Source organism: Podarcis melisellensis (assembly GCF_964234715.1).
Source record: "Podarcis melisellensis genome assembly, chromosome: 7".
Classification (NCBI taxonomy): Eukaryota; Metazoa; Chordata; class Lepidosauria; order Squamata; family Lacertidae; genus Podarcis; species Podarcis melisellensis.
Genome location: NC_138539.1, coordinates 56,537,637 through 56,554,654, shown reverse-complemented (window position 1 = coordinate 56,554,654; position 17,018 = coordinate 56,537,637). Strand labels below are relative to the sequence as shown.

Genomic DNA, 17,018 nt, shown 5'->3' with positions numbered 1-17,018 from the left:
AGTGTGTGTTTTGCTGGCATTCACTTAGACCTCATTCTACTTTTACACATGCCTGTTGCTCAGATACAGCAGAAATATGTTCTATTCAGGCATGCAGTTATTATTAAATCTAATGAAATACAGTTTATTTGAGAATTTCAGATAGGAATGGACACTGTGAAACAGTAGCAGCTGAAATTGTTGTTTAGTCGTGTCCGACTCTTCGTGACCCCATGGACCAGAGCATGCCAGGCACTCCTGTCTTCCACTGCCTCCCGCAGTTTGGTCAAACTCATGTTGGTAGCTTCGAGAACACTGTCCAACCATCTCATCCTCTGTCGTCCCCTTCTCCTTGTGCCCTCAATCTTTCCCAACATCAGGGTCTTTTCCAGGGAGTCTTCTCTTCTCATGAGGTGGCCAAAGTATTGGAACATCAGCTTCAGGATCTGTCCTTCCAGTGAGCACTCAGGGCTGATTTCCTTCAGAATGGATAGGTTTGATCTTCTTGCAGTCCATGGGACTCTCAAGAGTCTCCTCCAGCACCATAATTCAAAAGCATCAATTCTTCAACGATCAGCCTTCTTTATACAGCTTAGGTCTAAAATAGCATAAAATTAATTCCCAATTTTCTGATACTACTATCTCTTTGTTGTTACAAATAAAAAATGGAGATTAAAAGAAAATCCGGTGCTTTCTCTGCACTGCCATTCTTATTGTTTTAAACAGCACTGCTTATCATTTTGTGAAATTTCCTCTGCTAAGATCCAGTGCTACTATTTCCCCTTTTCTAACATCAAAGTCTTACTAATTCTCGTATTTGTGCCCCTGAGAACAAAAAGTATATAAACTGAATGTGGGCCCAGCGTGTATTATTATTTACCATCTTAACTTGCCATTAAATATATTTATCTCTCATATATATTAGCTGTACAAGTGAAAATGCAACCATTTACAATGAATTATTCCTTACAACAATGAGATGGCAAGGAAGCTACTGTCATATTCAAAGGATAAAGGACAATTGTTGCTTACTTAATATTATTAATTTCATACTATGTAAGCACTATAGTTAAAATTGTCCAAAACCGTAAGTTCACTGCTATTCATAAACTACTTCATTACATTTCTCATTTCCTAGCCTTGCTTTTTATTTCTATCAAATATCTGCAAAGCTGCCCCTATCATCATCTTCAGATTTTCTGATGAAGTAATGATTTATGATAAATCTGTGGCCCTCCAGATATCAATGAATTCCAGTTTCCATCAGCCCTATCCCAGCATGGCTGATAGGAATAATGCAAGTTGTAGTGCCACAGGTTCTCCAACATTGCCATAAAGCTATGTCCTACACATGCACATAACATTTTTATTATTATTGTGGAATAGTAAACAAATGTTTTCAAAAATACAGACACCCCCCCACCCTTTTGGAGCTAAAAGGCAGCTTATTTACTTGAGTTATTTATTGAAGATATTTAGGGCAAAAGCCCTCTCAAAGCAGCTTACCAGATAAAAGCAAACAATAAAACACAACAAATAGATAAAACCAGCAGTAAACCACGAAACAACAGCAGCTCAACAAGAGCATTTCAAGGCCAAGGAGAACAGTGTATCTTCAGAGGTTTCCTAACACTAGCATTAAATACCAAACACGTATTAAAGCAACAACTAAAACATAATAAAATACAAAACACTAAGTCAAGAGAATTGATCGAAAGCAGAGAGAACTCTGTACTCTGAACTCAAGTCACACCAAACATCCTCAAAAAACTAAAAAATTGGAGACAGTCTAATTTCCCTCACCCCACAAGAGGAATTCCTAAAGCCTTGGTTGAGAAGGTCCACCATCGGGGACCATAACTCCACCATCGGGGATAGGGGTGGGCGGCCCAAATAAGAGCTTCTCAAGGGATCTTCAAATTGAGTATATTCATGTGGGAGAAGACAGTCCTGGACGCAGAACATAGATGGCTACAAAAACCAATGCACAGAGCGGAGCTTTCAGGACAAAACTCTTGGAAAGAAATTAAGGGCCCATTCTGAGCAGAATGAGAAGGGGTGCCCCCCAATTTAGCAAGGATGTGAGGACCTACCAGACACGGTGGCCAGAGATGTGTAATGCAGAGGTACAGTGGGAAGGGGAATACAGTGGTACCTCAGGTTAAGTACTTAATTTGTTCCGGAGGTCCGTTCTTAACCTGAAACTGTTCTTAACCTGAAGCACCACTTTTGCTAATGGGGCCTCCTGCTGCTGCCGCTTCGCCGGAGCATGATTTCTGTTCTCATCCTGAAGCAAAGTTCTTAACCTGAAGCACTATTTCTGGGTTAGCAGAGTCTGTAACCTGAGGTGTATGTAACCTGAAGTGTATGTAACCTGAGGTACCACTGTAATCCCAAAATATTGTACCCCCTTATGCAAGATTCCCAATATCAGACTGCTAACTCCCTCTCACTGCAGCCACAAAAACTGCAAAGTTTGGTAGGGATTTTCAAAGGAGCATGGGGGCTACAAAGGGGAAGGGAAAAATCAGTAAAGCCAGCTACTTAGGAAGGGCAGACCCATTAAATCTAGTCCTTGCTGCCTCTCTTCTGCCCCCATTTTTTTCTCTAAAACTTTTGAAAATAGCTGCTCATACCCTGAGCAGCTAGCACAGAGGACTCCTTGCTGCCATTAACCTTGAATGAACACAGTGTAAGTCCACCTAGGAGCATCCCATCTCTCCCAAGGCCAGACTATATGGGGGGGGGGGGGAGAATAGCTTTCCCTATGTAAGCATAGGGGGTAGCCGTGCTTTTTTCTGCATAATTCTCTCCGGTAGTGACAGGATGACATCAAGCCTTCTTATTCCCAGGAGGACTTGCTCCATGTTCATTCAAGGCAGCTGGCAGTCTTGTAGGCTAGCCGCTCAGGCTGTTGATGACTGGTCACACGATTTTCAGAATTTTTAAAGGGAAAAAATCAGGGTCAGGTGGGGAGAGACAATGGATGCATGCAGCTTTATTTGAGAGATCGCCATAACTTTTTGGAAAGTAGCTTCATATAAACAGCATCCTGTTTTAGTTTGTATGTCTTGGAGATCTCTAGCAATCATTTTGTAAAGAAATCATTTTGTAAAGGCAATCATTTTGTAAAGAAGAGAAGCTTGTTTTTCTTCCCAGCTTTAATCTCTTGCAAATTCCCTGAAGGATCTTAAGGTCAAACTGGAATCATCAGCAGCAATAACCATCTGCAGGTCAAAAGCTGCCTCGCTATTCTCCATATACATCCTTCACAAGGCTTGTACAATCATTTTTTGAGTGGGGTTGCAAAGATATACCTAGGGGCATAATTTCACAAAATTGAACCACGCAGCTGGCCTTCCCATAATATACAAGCCATATAGTACCTCACTGCTCAGTGATAAAGTTTTCTAAGTTTAAAACGTCTGTTTAAGAAACTTTATATACAGCAAATTAGTCTATCATGTCTATTTTTGATTTGGAGCCCTCTCGAAGCATCTGAGTCCATCAGTTGTATCAACAAATAATTTTTAACAAGATAATTAAGCCAGCATGGATAACTGATAGGAAACTGAGATCTAACTATGATTGCTAAACAATATAAACCAAGGAAATACAGAATTGATTCAACAATCCAGATCTTCTTGTTCACCTTGCAGTAGGTTCACAGGTACTTTGGTTAATTTCCAGGGCTTTTTTTCCAGCCAGAACTCACCGGGATGCAGGTGGGCACCATTGCCATTATAAGAGAACTATAGCACTCTCTATATATATATTCCAACTAACTATTCAGTACAAGATCCATAAGGACTTATAAGCTACACTATCAGCAGAACAAGGTAACAAAGGTGTGATATCAGAGTGGACAGCAGGAGGTTGGGCATTTTTTAATGCTTCCTCATGTTAACAAAACAAAAAAACCCACCCAAATTCCTTCCTATATGAATTACATATAAAACACACTCTCTCTCTCTCTCTCTCTCTCTCTCTCTCTCTCTCTCTCTCTCTCTCTCTCTCTCTGTGTGTGTGTGTGTGTTATCAAGGCCTAGGACAAAAACTCCTGTCTGAGAGCCATCTTTGAGTGTGTGCCTTCTACACCATACATCATCCTGTTATTGTACAGTAATCTAGGAAAGCCATACTACTAATGGAAGGTAGACTCAATAAGGCATTTAAAACTACACTTTAAAAATGCCTTATTGAGCCCATTTTGTAAAAATGGCTTTATTAGCCATTGCTCCAAAGGACACTAGACGGCACACATAGATGGATCCCTGCCCATCCTCGTTGCCTTCACAAGAAAGATAAGATAAAGCTAAGAGAGAGTTAACTTGGCCCAGTTTGTTCTTGCTCACTTGGGAAATATCTAGAAACTTCTAGCATTCTCATGATTTTGCCAAAATGACAATGGAAACCTATTAACTATTCATGATTATGTTAACAGTAGACCATTTTATGAAGAGAATATAATATAAACACAAGCTTCAGCACATTGCAAGAAATCTGACATAGAACAAGTCTGAAAGGAAACAATAGTCACTCTTCTGAACAGCATATTTGGTAGTTACTATTTAAGAACCTCCACACTGGCCCAATCTTTCATTTTTTCCATGATTTATTCACAAATTATGGATTTTTCCTCGGGGTTTATCCCTGAAGCCTTTCTCATGCATGGGTATAAGCAGCAGAGGTTTAGGATCAGAGTTTTACTTCTTCCCAGGTTGACATCTGTCCCTCTTTTCCGTCTGCAGCCGTTAGACCCACTATTGGTCTCATCTGCTCAATCCAGCATTAGAGGAGAGTACACAATACTTCAGCATCTGTCAGGAATTGATTTACTTTAGAATTCTTTGTAATACAGAAGTCCTTATAAAAACTTTGTGGCAGATTAATGCATAGCAACAATCCTACAGGGCCCAAGTTTTATAAAGAATTTTATAAATACAGTATTAGCAGTTTTAAATTTATATCCCTTGTTACATAGATGCAAACTTGCAAAGTTTGCCATCTATGCAGTTTATTTATAAACAACCAAAAGCAACTAGCCATGTTTTTTTAAAAAAGGAACTCATTATACTCTTTCCTTTATTGTTTAAAGAATATTGCAACAGATGCTGTTTATTGGTAAAGCATACCTTAAGAGTTTGAAAACTGAAATACATGCAACTGTTAAGTAAAGAAGCTGTTGGCGCTTTCTTAAAACCTTTTCTTCTGAATTTCAGTTCACAGGCTGGGGCTGAATGTGTCTCTTCTTAGTCCCATTGCTCAGATGTTATGGTTTTGCACATCAGTGAAAGAACTAGGCCAAAACTCAGCTCCATATCAAGCCTGCTTGCTCTTCTGAGACAAGAAACTTTTGACATATGGAGGAAATCAAGACTACAGCTCTCCCGCATCTGTCCTGAAGAAATGTTCAGTGGACTGAATGGCCTTTATATACAAAATGTGAAACATTACCCACATTGCTGTCACATCCAAATAGTACATATAAAGGAATCTTATACCACTTATGCTACAGTTTCCCCAATACAAACCTGGGAACTGTAGTTTGTTAAGTGTCTCCCAACAGCTTTCAGTACCCTTAACAAACTAAAATTCCCAAGAGTCTTTGGGAGAAGCCAGGATTCTTCAAGTAGTATAAGAGTGCTTTAAATTTATATTGTGGTATGTGTGTGTATGTATGTAGCTCACTTCTAAACAGAGTACAGTATAAAGGACAATGTAAGAACATCAGACGCCACAATGCAAAGGAAGGTTTTAGCTAAGAACACACACGTTTACATGAAAGAAACCTATTAAAATCAACTATCAATTGTGAAAGCATGTTAGTAAAATAATTATCCCTATGACCAGGAGTGTCTGTTGTATAAGGAGCTGGGCACATCCTAGTGACTGGTGCTGGCAGCTGGTTAAGAAAAATTCCCAGAGGACAAGCCTTCTGAAAGTTCAGCCACCGAAGGCAAATACAGTGGGTAGTACCCACTAAGTTTCACTCAGAGTATACCCATTGAAATTAATAAATATGACTAAGTTAGTCTTAATTTCAACAGATCTACTCTGAGTTGAATGCCATTCAGTCAGTCACAGAACAATCGTAGAGAGCAAGGGAGCTAAAAGTTTACACAAATAAGTATATCTGCATATACAATAATTGCAACTGCATCATTTATTCTAAGAGCAGCCCTGTTTAGGGAAGTTTCTAATGTCTGACGTTTTCTTGTATTTTTAATGTTTTGTTGGAAGCAGCCCAGAGTGGCTGGGGAAACCCAGTCCGATGGGCGGGGTATAAATAATAAATTATTCTTATTTTATTCTTATTCTTATTATTTTCTTGTGGCACAGAATTTAGACTTCCTATTTTGCAGAACATAGTAATGAAGGAGGAACAGCAACAGCTGAGCCTTGTGTTTTTATATTGTAAATGGCCCTGTGATGATCCTCTGATGAAGAACAGTATAGAAATGTTAATAAAAAAATAATAATTCTTTACCATCCTTTTTATAGCACTTCTTGCCAAGGCACAGTATGATAACCTGAACTTCCGAAGGACTGTTAGTTGCATACAGGCCAGGCATTCAACAAAATGAAAAATCTATGTGAATACCCATTTCTGTCTCTCACTGTGAAGTCATCTTTGTGACTTCGCCTGGGTCTGCTGTCTCCTCTAAGCAGATTTGGTTTAGATTGATGTGGCTTAGCCAAGGAAGGCAGACAGGCAATAACCAGGTTACTGACAAAGGAAAGGAACAAATAGGAAGACTGTTATTAGTTTATTGTAGCTTTTATGGTGAAGTTAACTACAGTGACTAATGTGCAATGGCAGCTACTTTCAGAGACGACTAACAATATGACTGTGAGCTATCAGGAATGTCTTAGAAACAGATATTAAGTTCGCACTTGCCAAGCTATTAGCACATGAAAACAATCTATTATGGGTCACCACACTTCTGTGTTCTCCAGAGAGAACAGTGTGTGAACTTGAAAAGAAAAAAATCTGCAAAACTAACCAGGTTTAATGCTTTAATTTCATTTCAGGGTTTTATCAGCTGCTCTTCAATTTCCCTCTTGAGTAGGATTTGTTCCAAAAGCAATTATATTTTCAGAGTTAAATGTTAATATATATGGGGAGGCAGAAAGTGTAAATCCTGCCTCCAGCAGCAGAAGCAGCGAATGGCTGCCACTTGCTAACCAGCCAGTACAAAATGGGCTTGGAGCAAAGAATTCTGGACCAAAAAAGGCCGGTGAGGATTTACAGTATCACAAGGGGGCCGCTTGTTCTTGTGCAAGTAATTTTATATGCTTAAATGAAGGGCACACGTAACATTTTTAAATAACTGAAAACCACAGAGTCGTTCACATTTTATCATTATTCTAATTTATTTCTTGCAAATGACTTACAAGAAGGCAATGCGAATTCCTTGTAAATTTGCATCAGGCTGCAGGCCAATTAACACCATCTGTGTATAGATGACTACACAAATTAATCATTCCAATCTATCCATAATTATTTTTCCTGGACATCTTGTATGATTAACCAGAATAGAGGAATCTGCACAGGTGCCACAGACTGATGTGGGAAGAAAGGGAGGGCACAATAATCTCCAACATTTGGTCTTGCCTGGGAAAAGTCCTTCGGACTATTCTGTTGAAGACCCAGTGGCGTAGCGTGGGTTGTCAGCACCCGGGGCAAGGCAAGTAATTTGTGCCCCCTAACCCATGGATTTGCACCCCCTAACCTGTGGATTTGCACCCCCTAACCCCCAGATGTTGCGCCCGGTGCGGCCGGCCCCCCCTGCACCCCCCACGCTACGGCACTGTGAAGACCTAGAATGAATGATGGTAAAAGTTCAGCCAAGCCAATCTCTCTCACCAAAGAATGTTCAGGGGTTAAGTGACGGTTGTTAACTGGTCCCTGCCAATCCCCCATAACTAACGATTTAAAGCAGGCAATATGATAATTCTATATTTTCTCCCAGACCTTCTGTTTCCATGAGGTCTGTGCCCTAAGATCCTAAACGAAGTTGTATGTTCTGGCTCACTTTCTCTTTTATGTCTTTACATTATTGCTAAATTTGTTAAAATTTATACGTGGGAGCACAAAACATTCTGTCATTTGTTAACGGAGCCCAATGTTATTATTAACAATATTTTATCTACAAAGTTCCAATCAGCAAATATGAAGACAACCAATTTCCCTTGCAGATGGAAACACTGAGGCAAGATATACCCCGCAGCCAGTTTTTGGCATTCACTTTTGTTGTACCTTTAGGAAACAGCTTTTAAATGACTTCTCTTGAAATCTCTGTACATTTTCTATTAAAATATATAACACTTTTCGATCCAACTTGTTATTTTCTTATATTCAGGTAACAGGGAAAAAATGGTCTTTGTGAGAGAAGAAGATGAAGATCTAGTTACGTAATAGACTTTATTTATATTTTATTGACAGTTTGTATCAAATATGCGTGTTGTGGGATTTAAATAAGCATTCTACAGCAAACGCTGGATAAATACAATGCTTATTAAAATTATTGAATGGACTTATTGGGATAGGAAAGCTCAGGGGGTTTGAATAATTTACAGCTATGAGACTACAGTAGATAACTATTTTATTATTTCCGAAAATTCTTATTGGAGTTTAAAAAAAACCCATACCATTATGATTTGGTACAGAATGTTGTGGATGTGCTGACTGCAGAGAATTAGAGAAATAAAATGGGCAAAACAATGTATCTGCTGGTGCTCTATATAAGTTAGGGTGCAACCCTCCCTTTCCAAGGGCAGAGAGGGTGTTCTGCTGCTGGTATTTTCCCTTAACTGACAGTGGAAAGCTCTGCCACCATGGATGCTCCATTGGCAATGTTCCATAGAGAGGCAAGTTTCAGGAGCATGTCTGGAGCAGATTCAGGGACCCCCCAGGACAGGGAAGAAAAGGAGCACTGCCCTGAAGCTGGTGTGGTTATTTCCCTGCCCTTTGGAACCAATAATCTTTGCTATTGCATCTACAAAAATAATTAGATTTGAAGTCTGCATCATGTAATAGCAACATTAAAGGTAAACATCCTGAACTTTAAAATGCACATTTATATAAATTAGAGAGTAACTTTTAAATTTTTCAGTATGACTGCAGTGAGGCCTTCCTAAGTCCTGCTTGTCAACAAACCTGGTTTTGAGGTTCATATGAGGATATGTCAATACCACATAAAAAAAGCCAGTGTGGCAGGTGAGGAATGGAAGAGAGGGCAGATCAAGGTTGTCTATTGCAGAGGGTAAAGGGTATATCAGTAATAACACAGAAATATAACCAGGTATGTAGGTCTTCCTACATTTCACTGATAAAGTTATTTTTATTAATGTTCTTGTTAAACACTGGAAGCCTTTGGCCACTCTAAAAGAAAGCATATTAGATATCAAAATTAAAAGCTAAACAGACTTTAAAGTATTCCTCTAAGGACATCCTATCTATTTCCCAAGAGTTAACGTTTATAATATCATCAAAGGCATTTTGTGAAAAGAGACTAACCACTCTTGGGCAAAAGCCAAGTTTTCAGTGTACCTAATATGAAACAAGACAACAGAATCCAAGGCCAAAAAAATTAAAGTTGCACTACTATTCACAATTAACTGAAATGAAGTTAATTTCAGTTATCCACTATTGAACATAGTGGATACTCTTTTAAGTAAATATACAAAGGTTTGTGCACTTAATCTTAAAATAACCCCCCCCCCAAAGAAGACAAAAGAATTCTGCATTTGGATCCCCACTCCTGTTCTCATTTGCACAATTAACTGTCCCATCTCCACAAGAAATAGTCTCTCTCTCTCTCTCTCTCTCTCTCTCTCCCACACACACACACACACCATATACTTGTTCCAGAGGGATACTCTTACTATCACTTGTAGACTGAATTGGAGAAAAGCTAATTATGTTAATTAGCCTACCAGTGTCAAGATGTCTGGTTACAAACAACAATTATTTGTTTGTTTTAATGAATTATCACTGTGAATAACTTAATAATTTAATTATCACAATTCCATATACTGTCTGACCTGTGTTTTTTTTAATAAAAGAAACCTCCCTGAACTATATTGTGACTATATTCCTGTAAATCTGGCTGATGATGGGCTGTATTTCACCAATGTTTATTGCTGAAGCTTCTTAAGGTGCCGTCACTCTCTTTCAGCAACTGATGCTATCCTATGATCTAATGTAAGACATTACAAAGACATGATTAAGCTCCAGTGCTCTTTACCCATAGAACCTCTAACTGCGGAAGATGCAGAAAGCATGGGACAATACAAACTCTGAATCAATCAAGCATTTCTACTTCAGAATCTCATAGAATTACTGAAGAAACTCTTTGAAGTCCAATTAGACACTATATAGCTTTCCTGTACTCATTCTGCCAAACCCAAAGGGTGCAATCCTATACCCAGCAGTTATGAAGGGAGGAAGTCAAGTATAGCTTCTTTATTTCTGTCTCTGGTATACACCAGAGCTATTCAGGTCATGCTGCAATACAACCAGGTCATTAAGCCTCTGCCCTGCAATGGTTTTTTAACAGACTTCTGCAACTTGTGACCAAGCAGAATCCAACCCACAGGCCATGTATGCAAGTTAACAGAGGTGTCTGCCTGATATGGATAACAGAAGAGCTGTGAAGCCCCCAGGAAGCCACAATCCATTGTTAGTTAGCTATGCTTTGCGGACCTCAAAGTTGCAGTTTTTCTTGACAATCAAGTGGAATATAAATCTTATTGGGGGGGGGGGAGTGCAGGCTTCATGTAGTTTGCCAAGGGAACTGTGGACTCAAAAAGGTTGAAAACCTCTGTGTTAGACTATTACCTTTATCACAAAGTGAAACTGGAAAGGCAACACTACAAAAGTGATGGCCAATATTCTACTTTTCAGAGAGCATGTAATGGAGAAAGAGGGAAACTGAAAAGACAATGCTGAGATTAAAAAACTAGCTTTACAGGCAACCTTATGAAACACTCAAAGAACCTCTGCTCATCCACATGACTTGCCAACTAGAGACATTTGATGACTCAGAAGATGGTAAAAGTTATATAGATTTGGAATGGCAGTTTTCAGAAAACACACACATTATCTGTTCCTCTCACAAGGTCCCAAAGGAACACGCTCAAGTCTAGGCTGTGCTGAGTAGAGCCAATACTTTTTGATATGCTGTTCAGGGTGTGTGTGTAATATAACATACTTCAGTGGCAGAAGGAAGATACCATTATTATTCAAGACAGGATCTGCACTCCGTGTGTGGTTTATGGCTTGTCACAGAAGTAGGCATAAGGTACAAGAGCAATATGCTCCCTGTGGGCTGTGAGCCAGTTAAGAGAAGTCCCAGGGCAGCTTGTTAAGTATTACTGGGTTATCAGAGCACAAACAAATAATAGATCAGATGTCCTGTATTTGATTGAATATGATACTCTGATTGATTTGTGGAGATGAATTTGATACAAGAGTTCATGCCAGAGTAAATGTGTTAAGTGTGTAAGGTGCCACAAAAGTGTTGATTTTGCTACTGTAAACTAACTTGAACCCTCTTCTGCTTGGATTCTGGAATTCAAAAATGGTTCTCCATCAAGACAGTAACAGGCATCTCAGTGTCATAACCAGACTACTAAATCAAACTGGTACGGTTCTAGAAACCTGATGCAATTCAATAGCGTCTGCTTGTTCAATAGCCTGCTTCAAAAAGGAAAGGCTGGAGACAGGGCCACAGTTGGCAAGAGTAGTTTTTTGAGCCAGAGCTGAACTGCAAAGCTGGCCTTCTCCTAATGTTAATGAGGCATTAACAACCCCAAACAGCAAAGAACCCAGTCTCCATTAAGCTGCACATGTTGTTGTTGTTTAGTCATTTAGTCGTGTCCGACTCTTTGTGACCCCATGGACCAGAGCACGACAGGCACTCCTGTCCTCCACTGCCTCCCGCAGTTTGGTCAAACGCATGCTGGTTGCTTCGAGAACACTGTCCAACTATCTCATCCTCTGTCGTCCCAACCTTGCTGCCAAGGAGTGTGGTGGGGTCTCCTTCTTTGGAGGTCTTTAAGCAGAGGCTTGACAACCATATGTCAGGAGTGCTCTGATGGTGTTTCCTGCTTGGCAGGGGGTTGGACTCGATGGCCCTTGTGGTCTCTTCCAACTCTATGATTCTATGATCTCGTCCTCTGTTGTCCCCTTCTCCTTGTGCCCTCCATCTTTCCCAACATCAGGGTCTTTTCCAGGGAGTCTTCTCTTCTCATGAGGTGGCCAAAGTATTGGAGTCTCAGCTTCACGATCTGTCCTTCCAGTGAGCACCCAGGGCACATACTACCCCACAATCGAGTCTGCTTTAGGGAGAGGCAGACTGAAAATGATCCAAATGAACAGGACAAAACTGAGGTGAAGAACACTCAAACTCTGCACCCTAACTTGGGACCCCCAAGTTGAACTGAATTCAAAAGATTTTGCCTGCACCATCAACAGCAAATTCATTCCAGCAAACAGATGATGACTCAACGTTCAGATGAAGAGTGCTGGGTCATACCAGGTCATGCACCAACTGGAAAAAGCAAACACAATGACAAAACTTCAAGGTGGTACTGAAAAAAAATGTATAAAAATTTAGTGAAACAACAAGATGTCCAATGTTAAACGTCCTATTTTTCCATATTCTTCTGAGGTTTTGTCTTTTGCTGCTGCTGTTGTCTGCTCTGCTCTGTTTACATTTGGTCTGCTCTCTCTCTTTCATTTACCAACTAAAACAGCTCTACTGTACAAGACTTTGCAGACACATTGGCAGCCAAGAAGGGAAGTTACTTTGCTGCCACGACTGCCACAGCATAGTCTTTCAAAAATGATATATTTAGCAATTGGCCAGCTTCAGAGAAAGATGAGAACTACTTGTGCTCTAGTTGTCTTTCTTCCTGCTTCAGCTGTCTCCGTCAAGGGAGACATGTTCTGACAAAGTGTGAAAGGGCATCTCAGAATGATTGTGCCAGTGAACTAAGACAGCCTTTCCCAACCTGGTGCCCTCTAGATGTTTTGAAATACAGCTCCCACCAGGCCCAGCCGCCACAGCTGATGGGCACAACATCAAGGAAGGATGATCTATTTTACCAGTAAACTAATCTGTCAAGAAGTACTATCAAGGTCTCTACCAGAGAGTCCTGCAGATGTTGGATTCATGGCTATTCTAAGTCAGCTACCGCCCCAACATAAAAGATACTGTACCTTCTGAATGTGATATGGCAACAGTGCTCAATTACAACTGGAGAAGATTGCTCTTAATAAAATTAACAAAATAGAAGAGGAAGAACAGGTGTTAGAAAAGTTTTCAAATCCAAACAGAAAAAGAATGAAACTCTTTAAAACAATCCCCCCCCCCCATGTATTGCGTCATTTTAAAAAGAAACCATCCTGTAGTACAGCATAAAACATTTTCTTAAGGAACTTAAAAACCAAAAATGCAACAAATCTATAGTAGAGTAATTCTCAAGCTGGGTCTAGAAACCTCAAGAATTATGAGGAATGGTTGAGGGAACTGGGTATGTTTAGCCTGGTAAAGAAAAGACTGAGAGGTGATATGATAGCCATCTTCAAATATCTAAAGGGCTGTCAACACGGAGGATGGAGCAAGCTTGTTTTCAAGTTACAAGAAAGGAGATTCTGAGTAAACACCAGGAAGAACCTTCTGACAGTAAGAGCTCTTAAAATGCGCAACAGTCTCCTTCAGGAGGTTGTGGACTTGCCTTCATTAAAGCCAAGGTTGGATGGCCATCTGTCATGGGTGCTTTAGCTGAGATTCTTGCATTGCAGGGGGTTGGACTAGATGACCCTTGAGGTCCCTTCCAACTCTACAATTCTATGATTCAGCAATACTGATTACACTTTTGGTAAGAAATTATCAGATTACTTATTCTGGAACAGCCTCACAAAAGCCTCACAGTGCTGTTAATAAGGTGGGAGGGAAGGTAAAGGAGCCCTAGACGGTTTAGTCTAGTCAAAGGCAACTGGACTATGGGGTTGCGGCGCTCATCTCACTTTCAGGCCGAGGGAGTCTGAGTTTGTCCACAGACAGTTTTCCGGGTCATGTGGCCAGCATGATTAAACCACTACTGGCGCACGGAGGACCGTGACAGAAGCCAGAGCGCACGGAATTGCCATTTACATTGCTGTCGCAGCAGTCCCTATTTATTCACTTGCACAGGCATGCTTTCAAACTGCTAAGAAGCAGTAGTATTTGTCGGGGGGGTCATACTCTAAAATCTCTGGCTGATGCCAAGAATTGTAATGTCCATCAAATTCAAGAAGGGTCAACTTTGGGTATTCTTAACTTTTTGAGGAAATTGGTTGGTAATGACTGCAATGCTAGATAGTTTTGCAAACTACACTGGAAACATACTGCAATTTTTGGTCATCCTAAACAAAAGGATGAACTGTTACAACATAGTGACATGAATTTGTGATACATATGCCCCGTCTCAACATTTATTTTCTGGAGTTCTGTGTTTTAGCATTATTTTCCCATTGCTGATTAGCATCTTTCCTCAAAAGGTCAGCCTAGGACAAAGAAACATTTAAAGTCATCAGAGGCAATCATCTTGATTGCTATACTTTAAATAAAAATGTTCAACTGGGGAATGTCCATTGAATATCACTTCAATTTATGACCTCATTAAGTAAATAATCTTCTCAGTTCAGAGCCATGCTTCAGTCTGCAACATTGGCATTAGGCCTAAAAGGTCATGAGGGTTGCAGGACCTTGATGATGCAGAATTGAGCAATATATATATAGGAAATGACATCTACAGCAGGAATTGGGAAACTTTGACCCTCAAGATGTTTGTAGACTACAAATCTCTGATCAGTAGCTATGTTGGCTTGGGCCAATGAAATATGGAGTCTACCAACATCTCGAGGGTCACAGGTTCCCCTTCTCCAGTCCAGCGGTTCTCAAGCTTTTTTTCCTAGGCCACACTTTCAGAATAAAAATTTGCTCATGTCACCCCATTTTTTTATTGATAAGAAAGAAATACATTGGAAAACAAACAACTCATATAAGTGCTTGATTTATAACACAGAACACAACTACTTTATAATATGATCACGGGACACCCAGAAAGTATAAACCCAAACAGCTACAAAAGAACATGTATCATTCCCCAAATATAATTATAAACAAACCTCTTAGGTAAGTACTGTATATAAATCCCATGAGAGGTGTGAGCTTACTTTTGCCAGGTAATCTTATTTATATTAGGTCTAATTTGAGACAAAGAAACTTTCATCTCATCAATATAAAGAAGGCTTTCTCTTTTCTCATCTTTCACATTTGTCAGCGTTGAAAAACCCTGTTCACAATAATATGTCATGGAGAACTGTAGACTAGCTCACGCTCTTGAAGACAGGCATGGATACTGTTTCTGGTTGTATAGCCAAAAATATGAGTTTCTTTGATTGTCGTTGAATCTCCCTGCCACACTTGGCATCCTCTCCTGCCACACTTGGCAAATAGAATAGTCATTGTGGCTAGTGCTGTACAGGGTCCTGCAATCCCAGTGTAGGCAACACCCTCATGAGATAGGTCCTACTCTAAATTGTCTCCCTGGGGCCATCTGTTCAGCCTCAATGTGTTGCCTTTTATGTGTATTTTTTGTTCTCTTCTCTTTGCATAACAAGGGATTGGTAGCAGCCTGTGCAAGGCTATATAGTGTATCAGCACTTCTCTGAAGCAACTGCCTTGTTCTCCACCATCTGAGCTTTCCTCAGAAATAATTAAGTCTCTAGATGCTACGATGATGGAGAAAACTTCAGAAATGTAAACCAAACATAACTATATGCAGCAATTTATGTGTAAAACTTTATATAGCCTTAAACTATTAATACACTCAGTGTACCCCAGAGATATGTTATACCGTTTATACTGGAGAGAGGTTAACTTAAAAGCTAGAAGTATTTCTTAAAAAAAGAAGAAGAAAGAAACACACAAATAGAATACATGCAGAACTTTTTTTAGGTGGAATTTGGGAGATCATCTGTTCTCTTTCTCTTTGATGTAGATTCAAGTACTGTAGATACTGCTGGACAGGAAGAACATAAAAGATTCATACCTGCACCATAGTGGTTCACAGATTACTGGGGCAACTCTTGAGATACAAACGACAAAAATTAATAAATAAAGACGTCCTTTATAGGAACAGATCCACTGCTTATCCTGATTTACAGCAAGCTGTGTCTTTCTCCTCCACTAGCCAGGGTGAACAAAAATAAATCTTCAATGATAAATAAACAACAATTTAAAAACAAATAAATCTCTTTAAAACACGCTAGATCAGATTTTTTTTTTTACTTTTAAAATTCTATCAAGTTGCTACATGATGCAGATATAAATTCTGTAGTGCAAAAACATAAATTCTGCAGATATAAATATTCTGTAGTGGATAATATAACATCTCTATTTAGTTGCAAGCAGATATGTTTTACTTGTTATGGCAAGCAATATGTACACATTAGGATGCCCTACTCAGTACAGAAATATAAATCAGAAATCTGGAAACTTGATTTCAATCAGAACTTTAAACTGTCCCATTTTCTTTGGGATTTAAGTCAATAACTTAAACTCCCCTGATTTAAATCAATATAACTTGATACTAGTTTCCCATAAATCAACACTGAGAATGGCCACGATGACAGGGCAAGGACAGGCTCAATGACAAGAATAATACAGGAAATAAAACAAAAGCAAACAAAACTGTTTTTCAAAGTACCCGATTGTCCTCCCATTCAGCAAACAGTAAACTGAGAGCAGATCAAGCCTGCCATCTGGATATTACTCTTATTATTTCCATCAGGCAGCTCTCATTAATTTTCTAAACCCATTATGTCATACTCAAACATTAAAAAGTGGGTTCCTTTCTTTTTGGGGCTGTCACCTTTTTAACCTGCACTCGATTTTCCAGTAAGAAGCAGCACACTCTAGATGCAGCAGAATCCTGTGTAGTTCTACTCAGAAGTAAGCCCCACTTGAGTTCAATGGGAC

General features: G+C 39.6%; 1 protein-coding gene across 4 annotated transcripts in view; it reads right to left on the bottom strand.

The window, feature by feature from the left end:
* KCNG2 (potassium voltage-gated channel modifier subfamily G member 2) overlaps window positions 1–17,018 on the bottom strand; it is a 46,572-nt gene that overhangs the window by 23,810 nt on the left and 5,744 nt on the right. The gene's annotated exons all lie outside the window — the stretch shown is intronic.